Below are 21,587 nucleotides of genomic sequence, written 5' to 3' on the forward strand. Positions count from 1 at the left end.
GAGAGTTCTATCACCTCATGCCCAAAGTCCTTGACATACTCAGCAGTCCCAGAACCATGCAGATACTTTATAACAGGAGCGATACAGGCAGCATGTGCTGCCGTGTAGTACCACTGGGTTGTGGTTCTGATGCTAAACATGGAAACATCTATTAGCACAAGGTCTCCTGAATTATCTGCCTTTGTAACACACTGTGCTGGGTGGTGTGCAAGAAGAGGTGATGCCTGCCCTTTTAGAGATGCCGCTCCACAAAGGTGTGGTCGAACAGAATCAGACCCATCTGTGACTGAGTCCTAACCCTGGCCTTGAGCAGCTGTAGTGTGGGACTGTGGGCAAACTGATGAAGTTCTCAAGGCCTCTATCTCCTCCTCTGTAAATGGGCACTATTCTGGCTTGGAGGAGTGTGCTGTGAGGACTGCCGAGTTCATAAATGGGAAAGTGGGTTGTGTGTGTTCTAAGAACCACAGTATTGTCATTACACCTGGAGTCTGGGTGACACATGAAGAAGAAGATATGGTCTCTGTCCTCAAGGAGCTTGTGACATACTCATGTGGAAACAGAAAACAGGGCAGGGCAGGAAATGGTTAAGTTGTCAAGTTGTACGGTAGTGGAAATTGGAGAAGGGTCTAGAGTTCGGGTGACCCAAGGACAATCCCATTTGTGTTTTTATGAAAGCTGCCAAATGTGTTTGGTGTGAAATGAAATGAAACAGTCCCAAGGAGATCACCTTGTCAGCAGAATCCATGTCCAGCCTTGTTCAGTGAAGGACAGTGGAGCATCAGCTGGGGTAGTTTCTGTCCCCAGGCTCCCACTGTAAGGTTGACTTTCTTTTCCTTCAATTTAGACATCAGTCCTACAGGGCTTTTATCCATTGAAGACTCTGACCAGCCTTGGTGAAGTGGCCTGGGAAAGCTTCTGGGTATCTAACCAAGAATCACCAAATAGTATTCAGAGGGAAAGGCTGAGAAATTGGCTGTTGGCATCTGAATCACAAAAATGTAATATATCCTGTGCCGAGTTCCTCAACAGGAATTCAGTTTTCTCCATGCCGTATCCCCAAAGGAGTGTAGATGTTCACCTTAGAAGGAAAGGACACCAACAAAAAAAGGGAGGTTGGAGTGATGTTCTCAGCCATGACTTGCTGCCAAGTCCACGTGTAGGGGTCTGGCAGTTCCACTGTGGTTGGCAGAGAAGAGGCCTGTGATTGGCCTGTGCATTATTGGCCTGTGGGCCAGTGCAGTGAGGGCATGAGGTCCCCAGTTCATCTCTGAAAGGGCCATTTTCCTTCCCAAGACCAGCTGCCTAACAGATAGATGCTCAGCCCTCCTTACAAAGGGTGATGGTGGCTCAATTACCTCTGGAAAACAGTCCAGGGGAGGGCTGGCTACATCATTTGCAGGGCCTGATGTGAAATAAAAATGCAGGGCCCTTGTTCAAAAAGCAGGAAAGAAGTTCCATTAAAGGTTTTAAAATAGAAAACTTTTTCTTTAAAAAAAACTCTTGTTACTTACAAACATAAGGCATAATGGTATTATATAAATAACAGCACAAACTTACCAATGCAAAAATAGTAATGCTTTTGGTATCATATAATGTTATATAATACAACGATGACTGTATTTTATTAACATGGTATCTCCAATATAAGATTTTTCTGGTTTACTTTTTTGCAAATTCATTTATTAGGTCATCAAGAGTTACACTTCCAGCAACTTCGTTTTCAATTGATATAATTGAAAGTGACATTAGTTATTCTTGGCAAATGCAACATTTCAAATAAATGTTTGATAATTGTTAATTTTGAGAAGGATCTTTCTGTAGGTACAAAGGTTGCTGCAAATGTTAGGTATGTTTTAGAGGCTGGGACAACATTGGGGTAAATTTCTGGTAAATTATTTCACAATAGAAATTTTAGTACATCTAGAGCTGATGAGCTTCATGTAAGTCTGAATTTGATTTTATTTAATTTTATTTTTTAAAATTTTTTGTAAAGTTTATTTTTCAGAGAGAGAGAGGGAGACCGAGGGAGTGCGCGTGCGTGCATGAGTGGGGGAGGGGCAGAGAAGGAAACAGAATCTGAAGCAGGCTCCAGGCTCTGAGCTGTCAGCACAGAGCCCGACACTGGGCTCCAACTCACAGCCATGAGATCATGACCTGAGCAGAAGTCAGATGCTCAACCAGGGAGCCACCCATGTGCCCCTGAATTTAATTTTAAATATAAAGTTATGCAATGCCATTTTAATGTTTCCTCTGGTATTTCCTGTAACTTGTAGAGGTCGTACAAGAAACTGAAAGCAGCTTCATAGTTAGTGTATAATTAAACGCGCTTCTTTATGCATTCTGTTGCTTTATTTTCCATTATAAGAAAAATTAATTTTAAATTGTCTTGTTAATAATTGACTTGTCTCAAACATCATATGAAGATAATTTCCTTTCTGTTGAAAGAGAAAGTTTACTTTCTGTTTCTCAGCCTGCGGGTATTTGCTTTATGGTACTCTAACAGTGTTCAAAACCAGAGATTCTATACTCTTTTAAGAATTTGAATAACTCTGTGACAGTTTTTATTGCAGTGTCCACATGTGCACTTTCATTTTGTGGTACTTTACTGACCGTCTGCTGCCTGAGGACTGGCCGTTCCAGTGCTCAGGCAGCTCCAGTCTCACACTGGAGAGTTCTGGTTTGTGCAGATGTTGCAGGGACTTGATGGGGATGGAAGGGCACACTGGCCTCCCACTGCTGCCCCTGCTCTGCTTCCATGACGGGCCCCTTCCTCTTTGGGGGCTGTGGCCGCTGCTGCCATCAGTGCTTCTGCTGCAAGCACAGCCACATCACTAATGTGATTTCAGATCTGGGCCTGGCTGTGTCTTCAGCACACTCCCTGCTGCCCACAGGCCCAAAGGTGTGTGTGTGTGTGTGTGTGTGTGTGTGTGTGTGTGTGTGTGCGCGCGCGCGCGCGCACGCACGCTGTCAGCCTACCTCCTCTGCTCACACATGCTTAGTTGTCTCATCAGCCTTGGCTCACAAAACACAAACTGAAAAAATAAAGTCATTTGGAATTTCAGGATAGCGGCCACAGAGTATTAAACCAAATAGGAGAGCTGGACTCTGTGGGACTGCACAGGGTGAGCCCTGATTCAGGGCTTGTGTGCAAACCTTGGTAGGGAAGCAGTGGCATCCTTGGGTGGCAAGCCAGAAAGCACTCTACCTCAGGGGACTCCTGATAATCAGGACTGTGTTCTAAAAAGGGAAACCCAAGGGGTGCCTGGGTGGCTCAGTCTATTGAGCTTCCAACTTCCACTCAGTTCATGATCTCACAGTTTGTGAGTTGGAGCCCTGAGTGGGGCTCTGTGCTGACAGCTGGGAACCTGGAGCCTGCTTCAGATTCTGTGTCTCCCTCTCTCTCCCTGTCCCTCCTCTACTCACACACACTTTCTCTCTCTCTCTCTCTCTCAAAAATAAATAACCATCTAAAAAAATTAAATAAAAAGGGAAACCCAAGTTGTAAAGTAGGTGTCCCATACTGATAAATAGCTGCAAGACTTATTTCTCCCAGGGTCAAGAGGAAGCCATTGCTAAGTACCTCCTGTTACTTTCCCCACTTCTGCCCCAAGTCTGGTGACCTAGGCCAGTGAGAGGTCAGCTGAGCACCTCGGGTGGCCACTGGCAGTTTACCATCATCATAGCCTTCATCCCCTCTTGGTGCTAGAGAGCCCTGGGCAATGGCCTAGGCTTTTCCCCACCAAGAAGAATGTTCCCTGGATGGAGCAACAGGAGGCAGAGAAGCAGATCTGGACTTATGTCCAGGCAAGATGACTGATCTGGTTTTGGCTCTACCGCAAGTGCTTTCTTAGGGTAACACACACCCTGCAGCTCAAAATGGGATTTTCCTCTTCATTCAGGATCCTAAAAAGAGGACGGGTTCTGCAGTTAAGCCGGTGACTGAAAAGTTTTTATGACTATCTTCTCATTACAAAATCATTTCCAATTTTTAAACAGATGCTGATTTAGAAAATATGGAGAAATAAAACCAAGAAATATCACCTAGCAGAAAACACTGTTAAAATTTTTACAAATACTCTAGCAATCTTTTTGTTTGTTTTTCTGTATGTATTTCAGGAAAAAGTGTTAACTATAGGAAAGTACAGGGAATGACATGATAAGCATTTATGTACCCAGTACTCTGGATAAAAATTTATATTTTGTCATATTCGCCTAAGATTATTTTATATAAAAGAAATATTGCTGATAAAGTTCAAGTTCCCTTGGTACTCCCCTCAAATGCTGTTTTCCTTCTTCCTTCCCTGGAAACAACTATTGTAAATTTATATGTATATCATTTCTATACACATTTTTATAGATTTATTACATACATGTATTTATATTTTGTGAGGTATTAAAGATTTACCTAAAAGTATATATTGTTTCTGGAATTTGTTTTTGTCATTCATTTTTATCTTTAAGACTTACTCAAGTTGATGCATGTAGACCTAATCTACTAATTTTAATTGCCGTTGTAGCATTTAGCAAACTGTGGCTGCGAGCATATCTAGCCTGTGAGCAAATCTGGCTAAGAATGGTTTTACATTTGTAAAGGTTGTTTAAAAAAAGAAGAAGGAGAAGAAGAAGAAGAAGAAGAAGAAGAACAGAACCTGCAGTACAGACTTAGGTGATCTACAAACCTAAACATTTACTATCTGGCCCAGAACAAGTTTGCTGAGAGGTGTTACATAGCATTCCTTTGTGTCTATATAACAATCCATTCCCCACTGATGGCCATTGAGATTGCTTCCAGTGTTCCACTCTTAGAAACAGAACTGCCATGAACATGTTCACATATGTCCTGTGTGTGTGTGCATGCAACAGTTTCTACAGAACACGTGGCATTGCTGAGCAGAATGGTGGGTGCCTTTGTGACTCTCCTCCACAGTTGCTGTGCACATCAGACCCCAACCAGTGGTAAATGAGAGGTCTTATTTTTTTCCCTAAAAATTTCATCTACATTTGATTTTTATCCGATTTTCAATTGTTGCAAATCTAATGGAGGTGAGTGTCTTACTGCTTTTATTTGTGTCTCTCTTCTTTTCTAGTGAAGATGGGCAGCTTTTCCTAAACTTATTAGCCATTCAAGTTTCTTCTTTTGTGAGTTGCCTTTCTGTTTCATTTAACTCTCTTTCTACTGGATTATTTATCTATTTTTATTATTGTAGGAATTCTTTATATATTCTGAATTCTAACCTTTTGTGAGTTTTATATGTTACACACCTCCCTTCCTACTTTGTTGTCTTTCTTTTTCTACTGTTTATGATATCACTTAATGTATAGACATTTTAATTTTTGTTGTAGTCAGATGCATCAATCTTTTTCCATATGGTTTGTGCTTTTTACTTCTTATCTAAGAAATTTTTCTCTATCTTGAAATCATATAGACTCCTGTTATTATTTAAAAGTTTTAAAATCTAGAATTTGCTTTTGTGTGTGTTGTGTGTGCATTGAATTTTATTTTCTATCTGGAAACACCAAAAATCCCAACACCATTTTTTGATGTTCTTCCTTTCCCAGCTAATTTATCATCCAATCATTTATTCACTGAGTATTTACTGAGGTTGTACTATGTTCCAGGCACTGTTCTAGGCATTGGAAAACAGAGAAACAAAACAAAACAGGAAAAAAACCTTTGTCCTCAAGAAGCAAACATTCTAGCAGAGGAAACAGACAGTAAACAAAGAAAGTACACTGTGTATCAGATAGTGATACCATCTATGGAGAAAAAGCAGTTAAGGAGGACAAAGATTGCGGAGGGACTATTGTTCTCATAAGCAGGGTGGCCAGGGAAGGTGTTACTTACAAACTGGCAATGTGACATTTGAGGAGAGACTTAAAGGAAGTGAGAGAGTAAGGATGTGGGAAGAAAGTTCCAGGAAAAGAGAATGATCAGTACAAAGGCCCTGAGGAGGGAGTGTGTTTGGCATGTTGAAGAAAACCAGCAAGGAGATCCACATGGGAAGCAGAATAAGCCAGGAGACGAAGTCAGACAAGTAAGGAGTAGCTGGCTCATGGAAGACCTTGGGAGATGTTGTTAGAAATCTGGCTCTTAATGTGAGTGCAGGGTTTTAAACAGAAGAGGACATTATCTGACTTAATGTTTTATAAGGTTCACCCTGGTTGCTGTGCTGGGGGAAGTCCATGAAACTTCTCATCACCTCACTTTTTCTATCTTTGGGGTTGAAGATGTCTAACTCATCCTCTGTTCTTAGTTGATATGAGGCTGCTTATACGATGCCATAAAGGGCTGAGCCTTCTTGGGGGAGAGGCTTCTGGAGATTATTACTGTCAGGGGGAAGAGTAAGAATAATGGCAGATGATAATAGCATGCTGATTATAATGACCTCAGTGGATAAAGGGATCTGTCGTGCTTCCCAGAGAATTCTGGGCTCTTTGACGCTCTATGATTATAATTATTTATTCCCAGAGCTTTATGTTCAAGAGACTGGTAATGAAATAGAACACACACCAGATGGGTAGATATTAGCTGCAAGTTTAATTAGCTGAAGAAAAAGTAGGGATGGCTTAGGCTAACAACCCCTGAGACCCCAATAGTTTGAACTTCACTGTCTCTCTAAGTGACAGTTTCCTTATCAAGGCAATTCCTGTGCTCAGTTTAGATATTCCCTACGAGTATGCTCTTGGTTCCTTGAACTATATTACAACACTCATCGCATAATAACCAGCTTAATTGCAGGTGATTTCTTCTTGACTGTCAACTCCATGACAGTAGGGATTAAGATTGTCTCCTTCACTGCTCTATTCCTTGTTCCATGCATCTGCTGGAGTAGGTGCACAGTCTGCATTTGGTGACTGAATAAAGAAACTCTTAAGGCATAGAGCTATTGTGTGGGATTCGTAACCCGTCTGGTTCTTGGGTTTAGTCTGTTGGGCAAGGAAGGCATTGTTGTGTACTGCATTTTTCTACCGGGAGTCTTGGGTTCGTTGGAATTTTCCCAGCTATCCTGGGGGCCTCCTGGGTTTCCTTGTTGGTTGAATCATCCTTGAGCGGAGACCCTGGGGACCCCTGCGGCTGGAGGCAGTGTCTGCAGCAGTCATCGCCTGCAGCTACGTGGCTGTGATCTGGAGACCAAGTTTGTCTTAATCTCTGCGCCAGGCTGCTGACAATAAACAAGCTTTCCTCCCAGCAGCTGTTGACAGTCGCCTCCCACACGGCCCAGAGAGCCCTGCCCGGAGGTGGCATGACTCCCTCCCAATTGCTCTAATAATAACACTATATTCTTAGCCAGAGCTCCAGGGCCTCACTCGGATAGACATTTTTCACTTGTTTTAGAACAGGAGTCGGAGAGCATAGGAACAGCAAACTCATTTGGACGTTTATTTAACCACCTCCTGGAGTTATTCTGTTCCAGGTCCCAGTTTTCGAATTTCCCCTGCTGCTCGCGTTCTGGCAGCGGAGCCCTGGACGGGGCAGGCGGAGCTGCGGTGCAGCGGCGGCCGGAGGGGCAGGCCTGGCCCTGCGGTCTGTCCCCGCGTGTGAGCGCCGCGGGCCGGGGATGGGGCCGGCTGGCAGGTGCCACCTCAGGGAGCTGAAGTCACGGCGCCAGGGAGAATTGCCCTCCTTCGGAGACCGGGCGGCTTGCTCCTGCTTGCGCCTCTGCCTCTCGGGGCGGGGCTGTGCGGCTCCGCCCCTCCGCAGGGGCTGTGGGAGGGGGGCCGTGGGAGGGAGGCCGGAGAGGGCTGCACCCCTGCGGCCCCCGAGAAGCCGCAGGCCCCGCTCCCACAGTCCCACCCCCATCCGCCCCGCCGGCGGGTTCAGCCAGTGCCTGATCCCCACGCCCCTGCATAATTAGGGGGTGCCCACGCGGTCCGTCTCATTTTCTCAGCAGCCCTGTGAGGTGAGGGGGGAGGAGGCGGGCTTCCAGAACCACAGGCCCCGGGGCTTAGGCACTCCACCAGCCTAGGAGCTAGGCTGTCCTGGGAGATTCCCCCCGCGGCCCCCCTGTCTCCCCCCCACACCCAAGCATTGACCTCGGTCTCGAGTTTTTTTGTTTGTTTGTTTTTGGTTCTGTGTTTCTGCTCCCTGCAATACTTGCACAATTTTCACTAACAGCTCTGTGAGGTTTTGACTTGGGCGGCTCACTCTGCCCAGAGAATATGGTATTACCCTGTAAGCAGGAATCCCTGAGGTTTCTTGAAGAAAAGTGTCCCATAAATCCAAGGCATTATTGTATTACTTCTGCTTTAAGGCTTTTATACTCACATCCAGAAAGTCTGTGTTCCTTAGCTGAGCGAGGAGCCAGCCAGCTATCACACATGAGCTCTCTGTTCTTAAATAGACTCAAGGCTTTGCTTAAAGCTTTTCAGATGGATTCGTTTAAAAGTGCAGCTTCCCTGCCACTTTAAGAAATTCGTCATGTCCGCCATCAGTCTGATACTGCTGGATATATTACTACTCTGCAGAGACACAGACGGCAATCTCCAATGTTGAAACTAAAACTTTTTATTGGAAAACTGCAGAAAACTTGCCTGTAATTCACTAAGAACGTATTTTGATAAATAAGGAAAAAACATTTCAGAAAGTAGGTCAGAGCCCTTTTAGGGAACCCAAAAGCCCACAAGTATTCTCTGCAGGTATGGTAATTGGGCTGTCAGTCTCCAGCCTTCCGCCCCCTTCTTTTGTGTTTCTTTTCCCTGCCACTGTCTGTGACAGCTCCGGAAGGGGCCCCAGGCAGCTTTTCTCTGAGTCCTTCCCTGTGACATCTCCTCTCTGCCTTCTCTCTACACAAACCAGCCTCACTAGCACCTCAGCTTCTAATTTTAGCTTCTGTTTTGCATTTTGTGCAGCAAAGGAAATATAATGCAGAATTTAGACGAGAAGTCAGGCTGTTTTCTTCCTCATAAACTGGCAGCGATCCATAGTTGATGGCTGAAGGCTGATGGCAGTCAGTAAAACAGGGAACAGCAAAATGGTTGTGCCTTCATTTGCATTAGAGAGCAGTTTCTTTTAAGGATCCCATGAGCTAGAAGCTTTTTATCCTTTTCCCTCTGTGTCCATGACTGGTTGCATGACTTCAGAAACCACTACACTCACTCCTGGTTTTGTAGAAGTTCAAACTGACACATAATTGATTATGTTGAGGATATGAGTGTGTGTGTATTTGGGAAGCAGGGAGGATTATTTCACATAAAAATACTTAATTAGATTCAGTGATCTATCAAGACTAGAAGCTAGATATGTCTACATTGACAAACAGGCAGAGGACCATATCTTACATCCTCTTTCATGTGGACTGTCTCCTTGTGTGTCTTTTAAAGGACAGGGCAAAACTTTAGGAGCAGACAGGTGGTACTCAAACTGTGGTAGCATCAACATTGTCTGAGAGCTTGTTAGGAATTCAGGATCTTGGGCCCCAGACTCTGTACCTACTGAATCCCAATCTCTGGAGGGTGCGGTCCAGGAAATCCGTCTTTTGCCATGTTCTCTAGGTGATCATTATGCATGCAAAAGCTAAAAATCACCGAACTTCATGATATCTCAAGGTCTTTTCTATCCAACTAAGACTTATTTCCTGTAGCTTAAAAAAAATTTTTTTTTAGTGTTTTTTATTCATTTTTGAGAGAGAAAGAGAGTGAGAGAGACAGAGCACGAGTTGGAGAGGGGCAGAGAGAGAGGGAGACAGAGAATCTGAAGCAGGGTCCAGGCTTTGAGATGTCAGCACAGAGCCTGACATGGGGCTAGAACTTGTGAACTGTGAGATCATGACCTAAGCCAAAGTCTGGCTCTTAACAGAATGAGCCACCAGGTGCCCCAGTTCCTATAGCTTTTAAAATGTCTTCTCAGGTGGGGTTGCTGCACATTTTACTAATGAAACAAAACCAAATGCAACATTTGTTATTGTGAAATACAATGCACAGTAAAGTGCATAGATGAATTCTATGAAGGGGACCCCATAAATCTAAATGAATTATAACAAAAAGTAAACCTATGTTATTTCTACGCAGGTCAAGAAATAGAACCTTGCCAGAACCCTAGGAGCCCCTTTCCCAAAGGAATTCCAACCCTCGTTGCTGTCCCAAAGGTAACCACTCTCTTGACTTCTGTGGTAATCCCTGCCATTCTTTCCTTTATATTTTTACAATCTAAAAATACATCCCTAAATAGCACAAGGTAGTCTTGCCTGTTTTTGACCTTTATCTAAATGGAATCACAAAGTACATATTCCTTGGTGTCTGGTTTCTTTTGCTTAACATTTTGTCTGCAAGATTTCTTTAAGTTTTCAATACAATTCTTGCCCTTCATATAGCTGCAATGCCCTCTCATTGTTTGGATCCATAGCAACACCTCAGAGAAACACAGATTTTCCTTTAAAAACCACAGCAAACTTAAATTAATTTGGTTAATAGGAATTTCATGGTGCTCCTTGAGCCAACCATTGGTTCCCCAGGATGTTGCTGAATGAGGACTGGGAATTAGTGCTGTAGGGCTCCAACTGCGTCTTCTCTGTGGTGAGGATGGGGCTGAAGAGAGGGTTGGGAGGTGACACCTCACTAAAGGAAATGCTCAGACTGTGAGCTCCCAGGGGCCTCAAAAGCCCCAACATTCAGCCAGTGTGTGGCATTGGATCAGGTGCAGGATGACTCAGGGCTATTTCAAGGCTAACGCGTGTTTGTCTTCATGGTAGTTTCACTCAGGTTTTCTAACCCATCACACAAACAGCAACTGTGCATAAGGCACATGATAGAAAGTATAGAAGAAACACACCATCCAAGACCCAGTTACTGTCAGCATTTTCCCCCTGGACTCTTGTCTCCCACAGAGGTTAAGAGCGTGGCCTTTTGAGTCCGACCAACCTGGCTTCTGGACCTGGCTCTGCCACTGCCCGACTATGTGATCTGAAGCTCATTTCCATCTTAAAAGCGGAGATGATGAGAATAGTACATACCTCATGGTGCTATCTTGATGATTAATTAAGAATTGCTTGAAAAATGCTTAACATAGCGTCTGGCTAATAATAATTCCAGCTAACAGTGAATACTTTCAATGTGCCAGGTTCTGTAATCCTATATGATTGGTTCTGCTGTTACCTTAATTTCAGATGAAGGAACAGAGGTGCAGAGAGGTTAACAAACCTGTCCAGGATTCCATGGCTAATCTGTGGTGGAAGTAGTCTAATGCCAGAGTCTTTGTTCTAAACCACCCTGTGTGTGACTCAATAACTGTTACGTATTTTTTTTAACATTATGCTTTATTAATATTTTTTAATGTTTATTCGTTTTTTTGTTTTTTTGTTTTTTTTTGTTTTTTTGAGAGAGAGATAGTGTGTGAGCAGGGGAGGGGCAGAGAGAGAGGGAGACACAGAATTGGAAGCAGGCTCCAGCCTCTGAGCTGTCAGCACAGAGTCCAATGTGGGGCTTGAACCCACTAACTGTGAGATCATGACCTGAGGCCAAAGTTGGATGCTTAACCAACTGAGCTACCCATGTGCCCCTACTGTTACATATTTTTGTCATGTTTTATGTGTAGGCTTTGGTATTGTTGGCATGTTTCTCTCATTATCTGTTTCATACTTCTCCCGTGCCTTCTGGCACAGCCAGGGTCCTCCCAGCTGCCAGCCTCCTCCCCGACTGATCTGAGACAACACATGAGACTGGCTTTGGAATTTGAGGATGGTTCTGTCTGCTTGTTATATGATGCTCTTTTTCGTTTGTCCTTCACAACGGAAGCTGGTGACAATGATGGTAGTCAAGTTAGATGCATACCAGAGGTCTTAGCTGTCCCTTTATAAAACACTGGCTTGCTCCAAAAGTGTCGTGCCTCACTGGATTGGGATTCTGCGGCAGGGAGCTGTCAAGATGGTCCAAGTATTGGAAAATGGTCTGTAAACGACAGCTTACAGGAATTTATAGTCATTTGGTAGTGACATATTAGTGACTCTAACTTTGAACAGTTTTCCCTGCCCACAGGTGGTAAAAGAAGCAGCAGCATATAGAAAGGGAAGAGCTTGACAGGATGTTTTCCTTCTATTGATGACAAAGACTCACTGCCCTGGAGTGGATACAATATTGAAGGGCTGTTAGAAACACACTGTGCTTTCCTGAGCAGTAGCCTCGGCAACTTCAGACAGGGGCAGACACCCTCCCTTCTTTTTCCACAGTTTTGTGGTAAGGACATGTTCTCTTCATTCTCAAGTTTCTAAAGACCTTCTAGAGGATGGTAAGCAGAATCGCAGCCCCCAAAAGAGGTCCATATCCCAAGCCCTGGAACCTGTTGCTAGAAGTGTGCTCACAGGGGTTCTTCTATGGGAGGGAGGTAGAAGGAGTCCTTTTCAGAGGGATGCCATGTGGGAAAGGCTCTGGCAGTCATTGCTGGCTTTGAAGATGAAGCAAGAGGAGTATAAGTCAAAGAATGTGGGCATCTGTAGAAGTTGGAAAGGACAAGTAAATAAATTGCCCTCTAGAACTTCCAGAAAGACACACAGGCCTGCTGACACCTTGAGATCCATGTCAGACTTCTGACCTATAGAGCTATGGGATAATAAATTTATGTTGTTTTAAGCCACTTAAGTTTGTGGTGATTTGTTACAGAAGTTATAACATGGTAGATTGAGGGGGGTTGATTTTGATTTTTTGCTTTTTTTTAATGTTTATTTATTTTTGAGAGACAGAGAGAGAGAGAGAGAGAGAGCGAGCCAGTAGGAGAAGGGCAGAGAGAGAAGGGGACAGAGGATTGGAAGCAGGCTCTGTGCTGACAGTAGCAATCCCGATGTGGGGCTCCAACTCATGAACTGTGCGATCATGACCTGAGCTGAGTCAGATGCTCAACTGACTGAGCCACCTAGGCACCACTAGAGGGGAGGGATTTTTAGTCTTTTCTCCCAGCCTGCCTTCTTTTTTTTTTTTTAAGTTTATTTATTTATTTTAAGAGAGAGAGAGCGAGCAAGTGCTTGCACACAAGTGGGGTAAGGGCAAAGAGAGAGGGAGAGAGAGAGAATCCCAAGCAGGCTCCACACCGTCAATGTGGAGTCCAATGCAGGGCTTGAACTCACTAACCATGAGATCATGACCTGAGCTGAAATCAAGTCAGACACTTAACTGAGCTACCCAGGAGCCCCTCCTAGCCTGCCTTCTCTTTCCCAAGTTCATGAGACTCACAAGCTCAGACGTATGTGTTAGTGTGGTGTGAACAGTAGTAACAGTGAATAAGTACCTTGGTTTTTGAAGCTGTCTTCAAAGCTGCTGGTCAGATGATGCACCCTGTGAGGTGCCCTGGGATAGAGAGGGGGGAAGTGCATGGGGACTACTATTCCTCATGCTGTCACCACCCCTGAACCTCTGCAACCAGAGAAGCTTCAGAGGAGAATGTAGTAGGACCACTTTTCAAAGGCATCATTAACAGTATGCTAACTTTTTATGCTTCTCTGGAGTCACTTTAATCATTCATGACCTGAACTTTGGAGCCTCCTTGTCCCTTTCCAGCTCCAGCCCCTGATTAGAGAAGTGAGTTTTTTTCCCTGTGCTGACTCATGTCTCAGACTGCAAAGTGGAGCTGCAGACTAATTCACAGAAGCCAGGAGGAAGAACAAAAGCATCATCGCAAAAGATGCACCAAGTCCCAGACAAAGAAGTGACATCACAAAATGTTCTAACTGTGCCCGACTTACTATAGATTAATGTAAAGATAGATAATTCCAAACTGCAGACTGGAAAAAAGTCTAGCTATATTTTTCTATAAATTATATATTTATTATTTTATTCTATTTTTTAAAGGACAGATCTCTCTTTTTTAATTTATTTTTTTAAATTTATTTTTAATATGAAATTTATTGTCAAATTGGTTTCCATACAACACCCAGTGCTCATCCCAACAGGTACCTTCCTCAATGCCCATCACCCACTTTCCCCTCCCTCCCACCCCCATCAACCCTCAGTTTATTCTCAGTTTTTAAGAGTCTCTTATGCTTTGGCTCCCTCCCTCTCTAACTTTTTTTTTTTCCTTCTCCTCCCCTATGGTCCTCTGTTAAGTTTCTCAGGATCCACATAAGAGGGAAAACATGTGGTATCTGTCTTTCTCTGTATGACTTATTTCACTTAGCATCACACTCTCCAGTTCCATCCATTTTGCTACAAAGGGCCATATTTCATTCTTTCTCATTGCCACATAGTATTCCATTGTGTATATAAAGCACCATTTCTTTATCCATTCATCAGTTGATGGATATTTAGGCTCTTTCCATAATTTGGCTAATGTTGAAAGTGCTGCTATCAACATTGGGGTACAAGTGCCCCTATGCCTCAGCACTCCTGTATCCCTTGGGTAAATTCCTAGCAGTGCTATTGCTGGGTCATAGGGTAGATCTATTTTTAATTTTTTGAGGAACCTCCACACTGTTTTCCAGAGTGGCTGCACCAGTTTGCATTCCCACCAATAGTGCAAGAGGATTCCCGTTTCTCCACATCTCTCCAGCATAGATCTTTCTTTTTTTTAATGTTTATTTATTTTTGGGGGGGGGAGGGTCAGAGAGAAAGAAAGAGAGAGAGAATCCCAAGTAGGCTCCATGCTGTCAGTGCAGAGCCCAATGTAGGGCTCAGTTCCACGAACTGCGAGATTTTGACCTGAGCTGAAATTAAGAGCCGGATCCTTAACCTACTGAGCTACCCAGGTACTCCTGTCTATTTTATTTATTTATTTTATTTGGAATTTTAAAAGAAAAAACTTCCAATAAGAACAAATAAAATCAAATTTTAAATAAAATAGAGTTTTCCTGAGCAAGTTTGTGAGGCCATTTCAGGAGCCAATAGCCTGAGCATAGAAGTGTTTCTTCCACTACCTGGCTTAGTTCCTTAGAGGCCAGAAGGACTTGATTTTCTGGTTTGTGCCAAGTAGGGGTGGCCAAGACCATTTCCAGGGGCAGAGAAGTTCCTACATTTGGCACTAGAGTTAGGCAGGAGGCTTCCTGGCCGTCTGATCCTCAGCTGGTCAGTCATGGTCCCCAACCACTTTGGACTGGAGGTCTTCCTCCCTCCCCTTCCTATGAGGGTAGTAAGTGTTCCTACAGCTCCCGATGGGGTGGGGGGCAGTATGGGTGATGAAACCAGGCTGATGAGCCAGTTTACCTACATTGGAGCCCTTGGGTTCTACAGGTTGGGGTGAGAAGTCATCTACTGGGGGGAAACCCATAATGTTGTCCAACCTATGGCCACTGTAGCAACTTCTCCACACAGAGCAGCTGCCACTGCCCCCTGTCTCCTCTCCCCACTGTAGGCAGACTGACAGAAGCTTCCCGAGGGAGGTCTGCATAGTCAGGGATGCTAATGAGAGGGGAAGGTCACCATAACCTCACCTGAGCTCCTTCTCTGTGGTCAGTGAGTTTCAATGGGGCTTGGGTTCAATTCCATAGTGTCTCCAGACTATAGAAACCATGGTACTGGAGCTCTGAAGGGCCATCTTCTATAGGTCAGCAGTGCTCCTCTGACAGAGAAGAGAATGTACCTTCCCCATCCCAGGGTTGGCCCAAGCTGCTTCCCCTCCTCCTAAAAGAAGCAGAGAGCCCTCTTGCTGGTGGACCTTTTTACTTTTCTAGTGACAGCACAGGACAGAGCCTTTCTCTTTCTGTCAGGCCACCGTCTTCCTCTTCTTCATGCTAGTCTTGAGGTTTCCCCCGGGTCCTGGAATCCTGGTGTGCCCAGGCCTGTTATCTAGGGACCATCCACTGAGCACCCGGATGCCCACATTGTTCTGGCCACAGTTTTTCATTCTACAGTTTGTTTTCCAGAAACCACTTTCCCCATCTTTGTAAGTGTCAGACTCTTCCCATTTCCCCTTTTTTGCTTTTAGGTATTTTATTCCTCCACAAACTCTAGTTACGTGTTGGCAGAAGAAATCAAACAAGGAAGCCGGAGTCACGAACAGCTCTGATGACTTCTCTAGCAGAGGAGAACTTTGATTCATGGTTAAATGAGAGTTGGGGATTATCTGTTATAATTATCCTTGCTTCTTCAACCCATATTTACTCCGTTGTGGAAATGCAGGCCTATCCCTGAGCCTCCAGGGTTTATCCATTTGGAAATCTGTTTTCACAAGACAGCACGAGCTGCAAGGCTGGGCCTGGAGCCAGCGGCAGCATGGATACAGTGAACTGCAGGGTCAGGTTCCAGAAGAGCCTCTGAAGGCTGCTGCAGACATAGCCTAGGCAGCCTGGCTCCAAGTTTGCTGGAGGGACAGTGCCTGGGGAGATGCTACTCTATAAAAATATCACAGGTCAATTTGGGGGGGGGGGGGCTTGCTTCCTATCCTTTCCCCTGTGTGCTTAGATTTAGAGCCATACTGGTGTGGATAGCTCAGCTTTTCTAAAGCCAGTGGTGTTGAAGTGGTTAGGTGTCTGGACTGCTAACCTTCCAGGTCTGAGCTCAAATCCTGCTTAATCACTGCTTGACTTTAGGCTCTATGACCTTGACTTTCTTCATCTGTTAAATGAGAATTTCACTCTCCATCTTCCAGGGTTGCTATGGGGGGTGGTAAATGAGGCACCCTATGCCAAGGGTTTAGCAAATAAAAAGCGTTCAGTCAGTACTGCCTTTGTTACTAGATTTGTTGTTACCATCATCATCATGACAGCCCAGTCGGAAGCTAGTAGGATGGGCCTGGTGGAGTCCTAAGCAAGCTTACCCAGCAGCCTCTCGGGACTGGCGCCTGAGCTCTTTCCAGGGCTAGGTATGCTTTTTCTTGATTTCAGTAGCACTGAATTGGAAGATATGGCTCCAGTGTTCACTTTCTTTTGACCCTTGGAGCAGGGTCCCCAGAGGCCCATTGCAATCAGCTGCCTCTGGTAGTTAAAGCAGTTTTTAGAGCTGAGCCTGCCCACAAAGCCAGACTTCACGCTGAGTCATACTGCAGGGTCTAAGCCAGTCACCAAGACAAAAGGCAGGCAGCAGTCGGGAAGATGAATGGCCGTGGCATACAGAATATTTTTCAAGGGGATTTTAGTGCATATTTCTGTTCAATGTGTCTGGAAGAAGGAAGGGTGGGGTGGGTGTTAACATTTATTAAACTCTTACCACCCACCTGGCCCTACAATTGGGCTTTAATTTTTTTGAACCCCACCCAAACTACCCAGTGGGGACTCTTACCTCTTGAACAGCCCCAGACACCCTCCTGTGTGGGTCCTTGTGGGTAGTCTCTGACACCCAGCAGAGGGAGGGAGGTGGCTGTGAAGGGAAAGCTACTAGAGTGGTCCTGGATGGGGGGGGGGGGGGAACAATCCTCCCCTCCCCACTCCCTACCTGCACATGCACTCAAAGTGAAATTATGGGAACAAGAGTGGAAAACACTTATTTCTGCCTGAGACTGAGTGGGGTGTCACAAAAGGAAGTGACCCACAATAAGGACTGTGCCGTGAGATCTGTTTTCCATAGTTGCTCTGGATGTTTGTTTCTGTTACTTCCACTGTCTATTTGAGTGTGGGGTATGAGGATGCTGTCAAAAAATGCTTTCCCACATCTCTGTACTTATTTTCTGATTTAAAATCTTGAAAGGATAAAGTGAAGTGGTTTCTTTCACACAAATACTTCAGTATTCTCTGAAAAATTAGGGGAAAATAAAAAGCAACTTTGCAACTAGCAAATTTTCCAAGGTTTGCAGGCAAGCAAGTAAAGAGAAAAGAGAAAGATAATGTGTATATATATATATATATATATACTTTGAATAATATGTATTTTTCCTGCTTTGAGGTTGGCTCTTGATTTTATTGTGAACACATTTGGCATTTATTTAAAGAATGAGGCAAATAAAAAAGGATCCAAATGGATGTATATGTCTCTTAAGATAGATTGACATTGGTGTGCATTATTGATAAGTAATCAGGAAATGCTGTTTGGGAACATTTGTTTTCTTTATCAGCAAGAATTTTTTTCTATCCTTTATTGGCTCTGATAGGTCACAAGGCATTCCTGATTGTTTTGCTTCTTTTGATATTATTGTAACCTTGGGTAAATACCTATCATAAGAAAATGAAGGGTGGGAAGGAATGCTAAGGAGTCATCTGGTCTACCCTTCTGTCATTTATAGCCACAATTGTTTGCCCTTCCTTCCTTCCTTCCTTCCTTCCTTCCTTCCTTCCTTCCTCGATTTTTTTTTAATCTCTACCCCCAAAATGGGGCTCAAACTCACAGCCCCAAGACCAAGAGTTGCATGCTCAACTGACTGACCCAGCCAGGCACCTCTATAATTGTTCTTACTATTGATGAGAGAGACCCTCTGAAACTGAGATTCCAGATTATTGTTTTGATAATTTGTTCCATTATTTAACATCCCTTCTTTACCCAAAGTTTTCTGTTATTGCTTATGGGTGTAAGCTGAATGTCTCACTCTTCAGTGAAGAGGCAAACAGTCCCCCCCAATCCCCACCAGGGAATAAATAATATCCTTCCCCAGGTCTGAGGTTTTATTTGGGCATTCCTTCAGTCTCCTCCTTCCTTGACTGAGTAATTCTCATTTTCAAATGTTTAGAGGATATTTACTCTGTCTGAAGATCCTGTGTCCTGCCAGGCGCCCAGGCCACACATGCTCTGAGTCACTTCTTGGGTGTTGCTTTTCTCCCAACGAACTCCTAATGTGGGGCCTACACGGTAAGACCCTCTTGCTCCAGCAAAATATTCATCCTGCTCAAGCTCTTCCTTTTCTAAAAAGTGTTTCATCAGAATGGTTGGTGAATATCTGTAATAAAAAATTCCAGGGTCAAACATTCTCATTGAAGCTGAGCTGTGTATTTTCTATTCAGGGCCCACCTAGCTACTTGATACAGCATGTGTTGGTTCTTCTGTAGCATGGGAGAAATGTGAGGAATGGGCAGTACCAGAAGCGAGCAGTGGAGTAGAAGCTGGGCTTGAGTTGCCCTGAGCAATTTATTGTCAGTGTTGACACTTCCCTAACTTTGCATCTATTATTGAAGGGCCCAAGCTGTTCCGGGACTTTCTCCCATGGCAGTATCCACTTGGTAAACTTTGCATTATGGCTTGTGATGTTGGACGTTTACTGCATTTTATTTATTTATTTATTTTAATGTTTATTTATTTTTGAGAGAGACATTGACAGAGTTTGCGCAGGGGAGGGGCAGAAAGAGAGGGAGACACAGAATCTGAAGCAGGCTCCAGGCTCTGAGCTGTCAGCCCAGAGCCTGACACGGGACTCCAACTTACAAACCGTGAGATTATGACCTGAGCTGAAGTCAGACGCTTAAATGACTGAGCCACTCAGGTGCCCCATGGATATTTACTACATTTTAAAAGGAATTTAGCACTCTTTTGTATATAGCTTTTTTTTTAAATTTCAAGATTCTAGGAGATTATAGTTTATCGGTGTTTTAAGAATTATGGCTGGAAAAAATATAAAAACAGGGAGGGGGACAAAACATAAGAGACTCTTAAATATAGAGAACCAACAGAGGGTTACTGGAGGGGTTTTGGGAGGGGGGATGAGCTAAATGGGTAAGGGACATTAAAAGAATCTCCTCCTGAAATCATTGTTGCACTATATGCTAACTCAGATGTAAATTAAAATAAATAAATAAATAAATAAATAAATAAATAAAGTATATAAAAAAAGGAATTATGGCTGAAACATTTCATATACTGGGAATACTTAAAAATAATAGTTCAACCTGTAGACTTTAAGCAACTTCACTTCTCATGATTCAGAAATGGTACTTGGAGCAGAGCCTGTTGTCACTTTTGAAAAAGCTTCTGGCCTTGACCTTGTCTTTGCCATTTTCTTAAGAACATATTTAACACAGAGCTCCTGGAGCTATTCTCTGGGGAATATAACTGTCCCTGTAGATCCTCTATTCTTAGTATTTTTTGCAATTCTGGTTTTAGAAGTTGGTCCGTTATTTATTTCTTTTGGGGATCAGAGTAATAAGACATGAGAGATAGGTAAGGGTAGAGAAAAGGCCTAATGGTTTTTATTTCCAAATCCACTTATATTAGCATAGCTTCTCCAATCACCAACCGCCCCCGGAGCTACTCTCCCTGACCCCTGTACTCAAAGTACAGTAAAAATAGGGGTGCCTCGGTGGCTCAGTTGGTTAAGCATCCAACTCCTGATTTCAGCTCAGGTCGTGATTTCACGGTTCATGAGTTCAAGTCCCACATTGGGCTCTGCACTGACAGCACAGAGCTTGCTTGTGATTCTCTCTTTCCTCTCTCTCTGCCCCTTCTCCCCCTCTCTCTTTCAAAATAAATAAATAAATTTCGAAGTATAGTAAAAACAAAACAATAACAACAACAAAAAACACCACCCACCTATAGCTAGCAAGAGACTCTCTGCCCCCAATAAATTTTGGTTCTCGATCTCTCTCTCTCTCTCTCTCTCTCTCTCTCTCTCTCTCTCACACACACACACACACACACACACACAGACACACACATACACACACACACACGCACACCAGTAGAATTCCAGGTTCATCCTCTATCCTGCTCCCTCTCCACTGTGGCAGGAAATAGGCACTCAAGTTACTAAGTGCTCAACAGCTTGGAATTTGGAGAATACAACAGAAATAGGCCAATATTTTTAAATGCTTACTCACACTTCCCCAAAACTCTGTGTGTGTGTGTGTGTGTGTGTGTGTGTGTGTGTGTATGCATACATACATATGTAACTGTATTTAACATGATAAGAAAAGTATGACTTATAGTTAAAACACAAGCTCTAAGGTAGCAGAAGTCATGATGAGGTTGTTCCGAATTGGGTGCACCCCATGTAGCCTTTCCTGAGTCACTCAGAAGTATCTCACAATCTCTGGTTTTGTGATCATAATTGGTCAGGGGGAGGAATCCTGCCTTGGGATCTGTGTTTGTCCAGGGAGTGGCATGGACATTCCTGATACAGACATGAGGGCTGTAGATGCCCAGAGTACCCTTTGTCTACCCAGAGCCTGACTGACATCTCTCTTCACTTCAGTATCTGTTCAGCCTGGAGTACATGACCTCTTTCTATAAATACCAGCTGTGTTTAAATAAGAGCTGCCTTGGACTCGTGGCTACCGCAAATCCCCCAGATGCATGGGGGCAGGCAGTCCCTTCCTCGCTGTGAGGTTTGATCTGCCCTCCCTCTGGGAGAAGGAGCAGAGACATGGGGGGAGGGCTCAGAGCTGCCATCACTCTTTCTTTCTTTCCACAAATGTGAGGCCCTGGATGAGGGCTCTGGTGGATACAAAGATGAATAAAACTCAGTGCCAGCTTTCAAGGAGCTTACAGTGTGGTACAATAGAGGGGATTACACAGAGAATTATGCCTTGAGAAAGAAAGAAGAACCATAGGGGATGAGGGGCAAAGGGAACAATTAGGAATTGATAGGAATGTGAGCCCTCTCCCAAGTGGGGCAATCCTGACAGGAAAATAGGTGAGCTTTCTGGGAAAATATTACTGTAGCTCCCCACCGTATACACCAAGCTAAATTCCAAATCCTAACAGCTTAACATTAAAGAATACAGTTCCCCAAATAGTAGAAAATATAATTGAATATTTATGTGATCTTGAAATGGGGAAGTTCATTTTAAACATAAAAAAGAGAAAATGTGGGGCGC

General features: G+C 43.9%; 1 long non-coding RNA gene across 1 annotated transcript in view; it reads right to left on the reverse strand.

Annotated features, from left to right (window-relative positions):
- Nucleotides 1-16,561: 16,561 nt before the first annotated feature.
- LOC144615815 (uncharacterized) overlaps nt 16,562-21,587 on the reverse strand; it is a 40,087-nt gene continuing 35,061 nt past the window's right edge. Inside the window, exons 3-4 of the long non-coding RNA XR_013554427.2 lie at nt 18,523-18,718; nt 16,562-17,012 (exon numbers count right to left, since the gene is read on the reverse strand). This is a non-coding gene — a long non-coding RNA (uncharacterized LOC144615815). The remainder of the gene's footprint in view (nt 17,013-18,522; nt 18,719-21,587) is intronic.

The sequence above is a fragment of the Panthera onca genome, chromosome A3 (genome assembly GCF_046562875.1).
Source record: "Panthera onca isolate mPanOnc1 chromosome A3, mPanOnc1 haplotype 2, whole genome shotgun sequence".
Classification (NCBI taxonomy): domain Eukaryota; kingdom Metazoa; phylum Chordata; class Mammalia; order Carnivora; family Felidae; genus Panthera; species Panthera onca.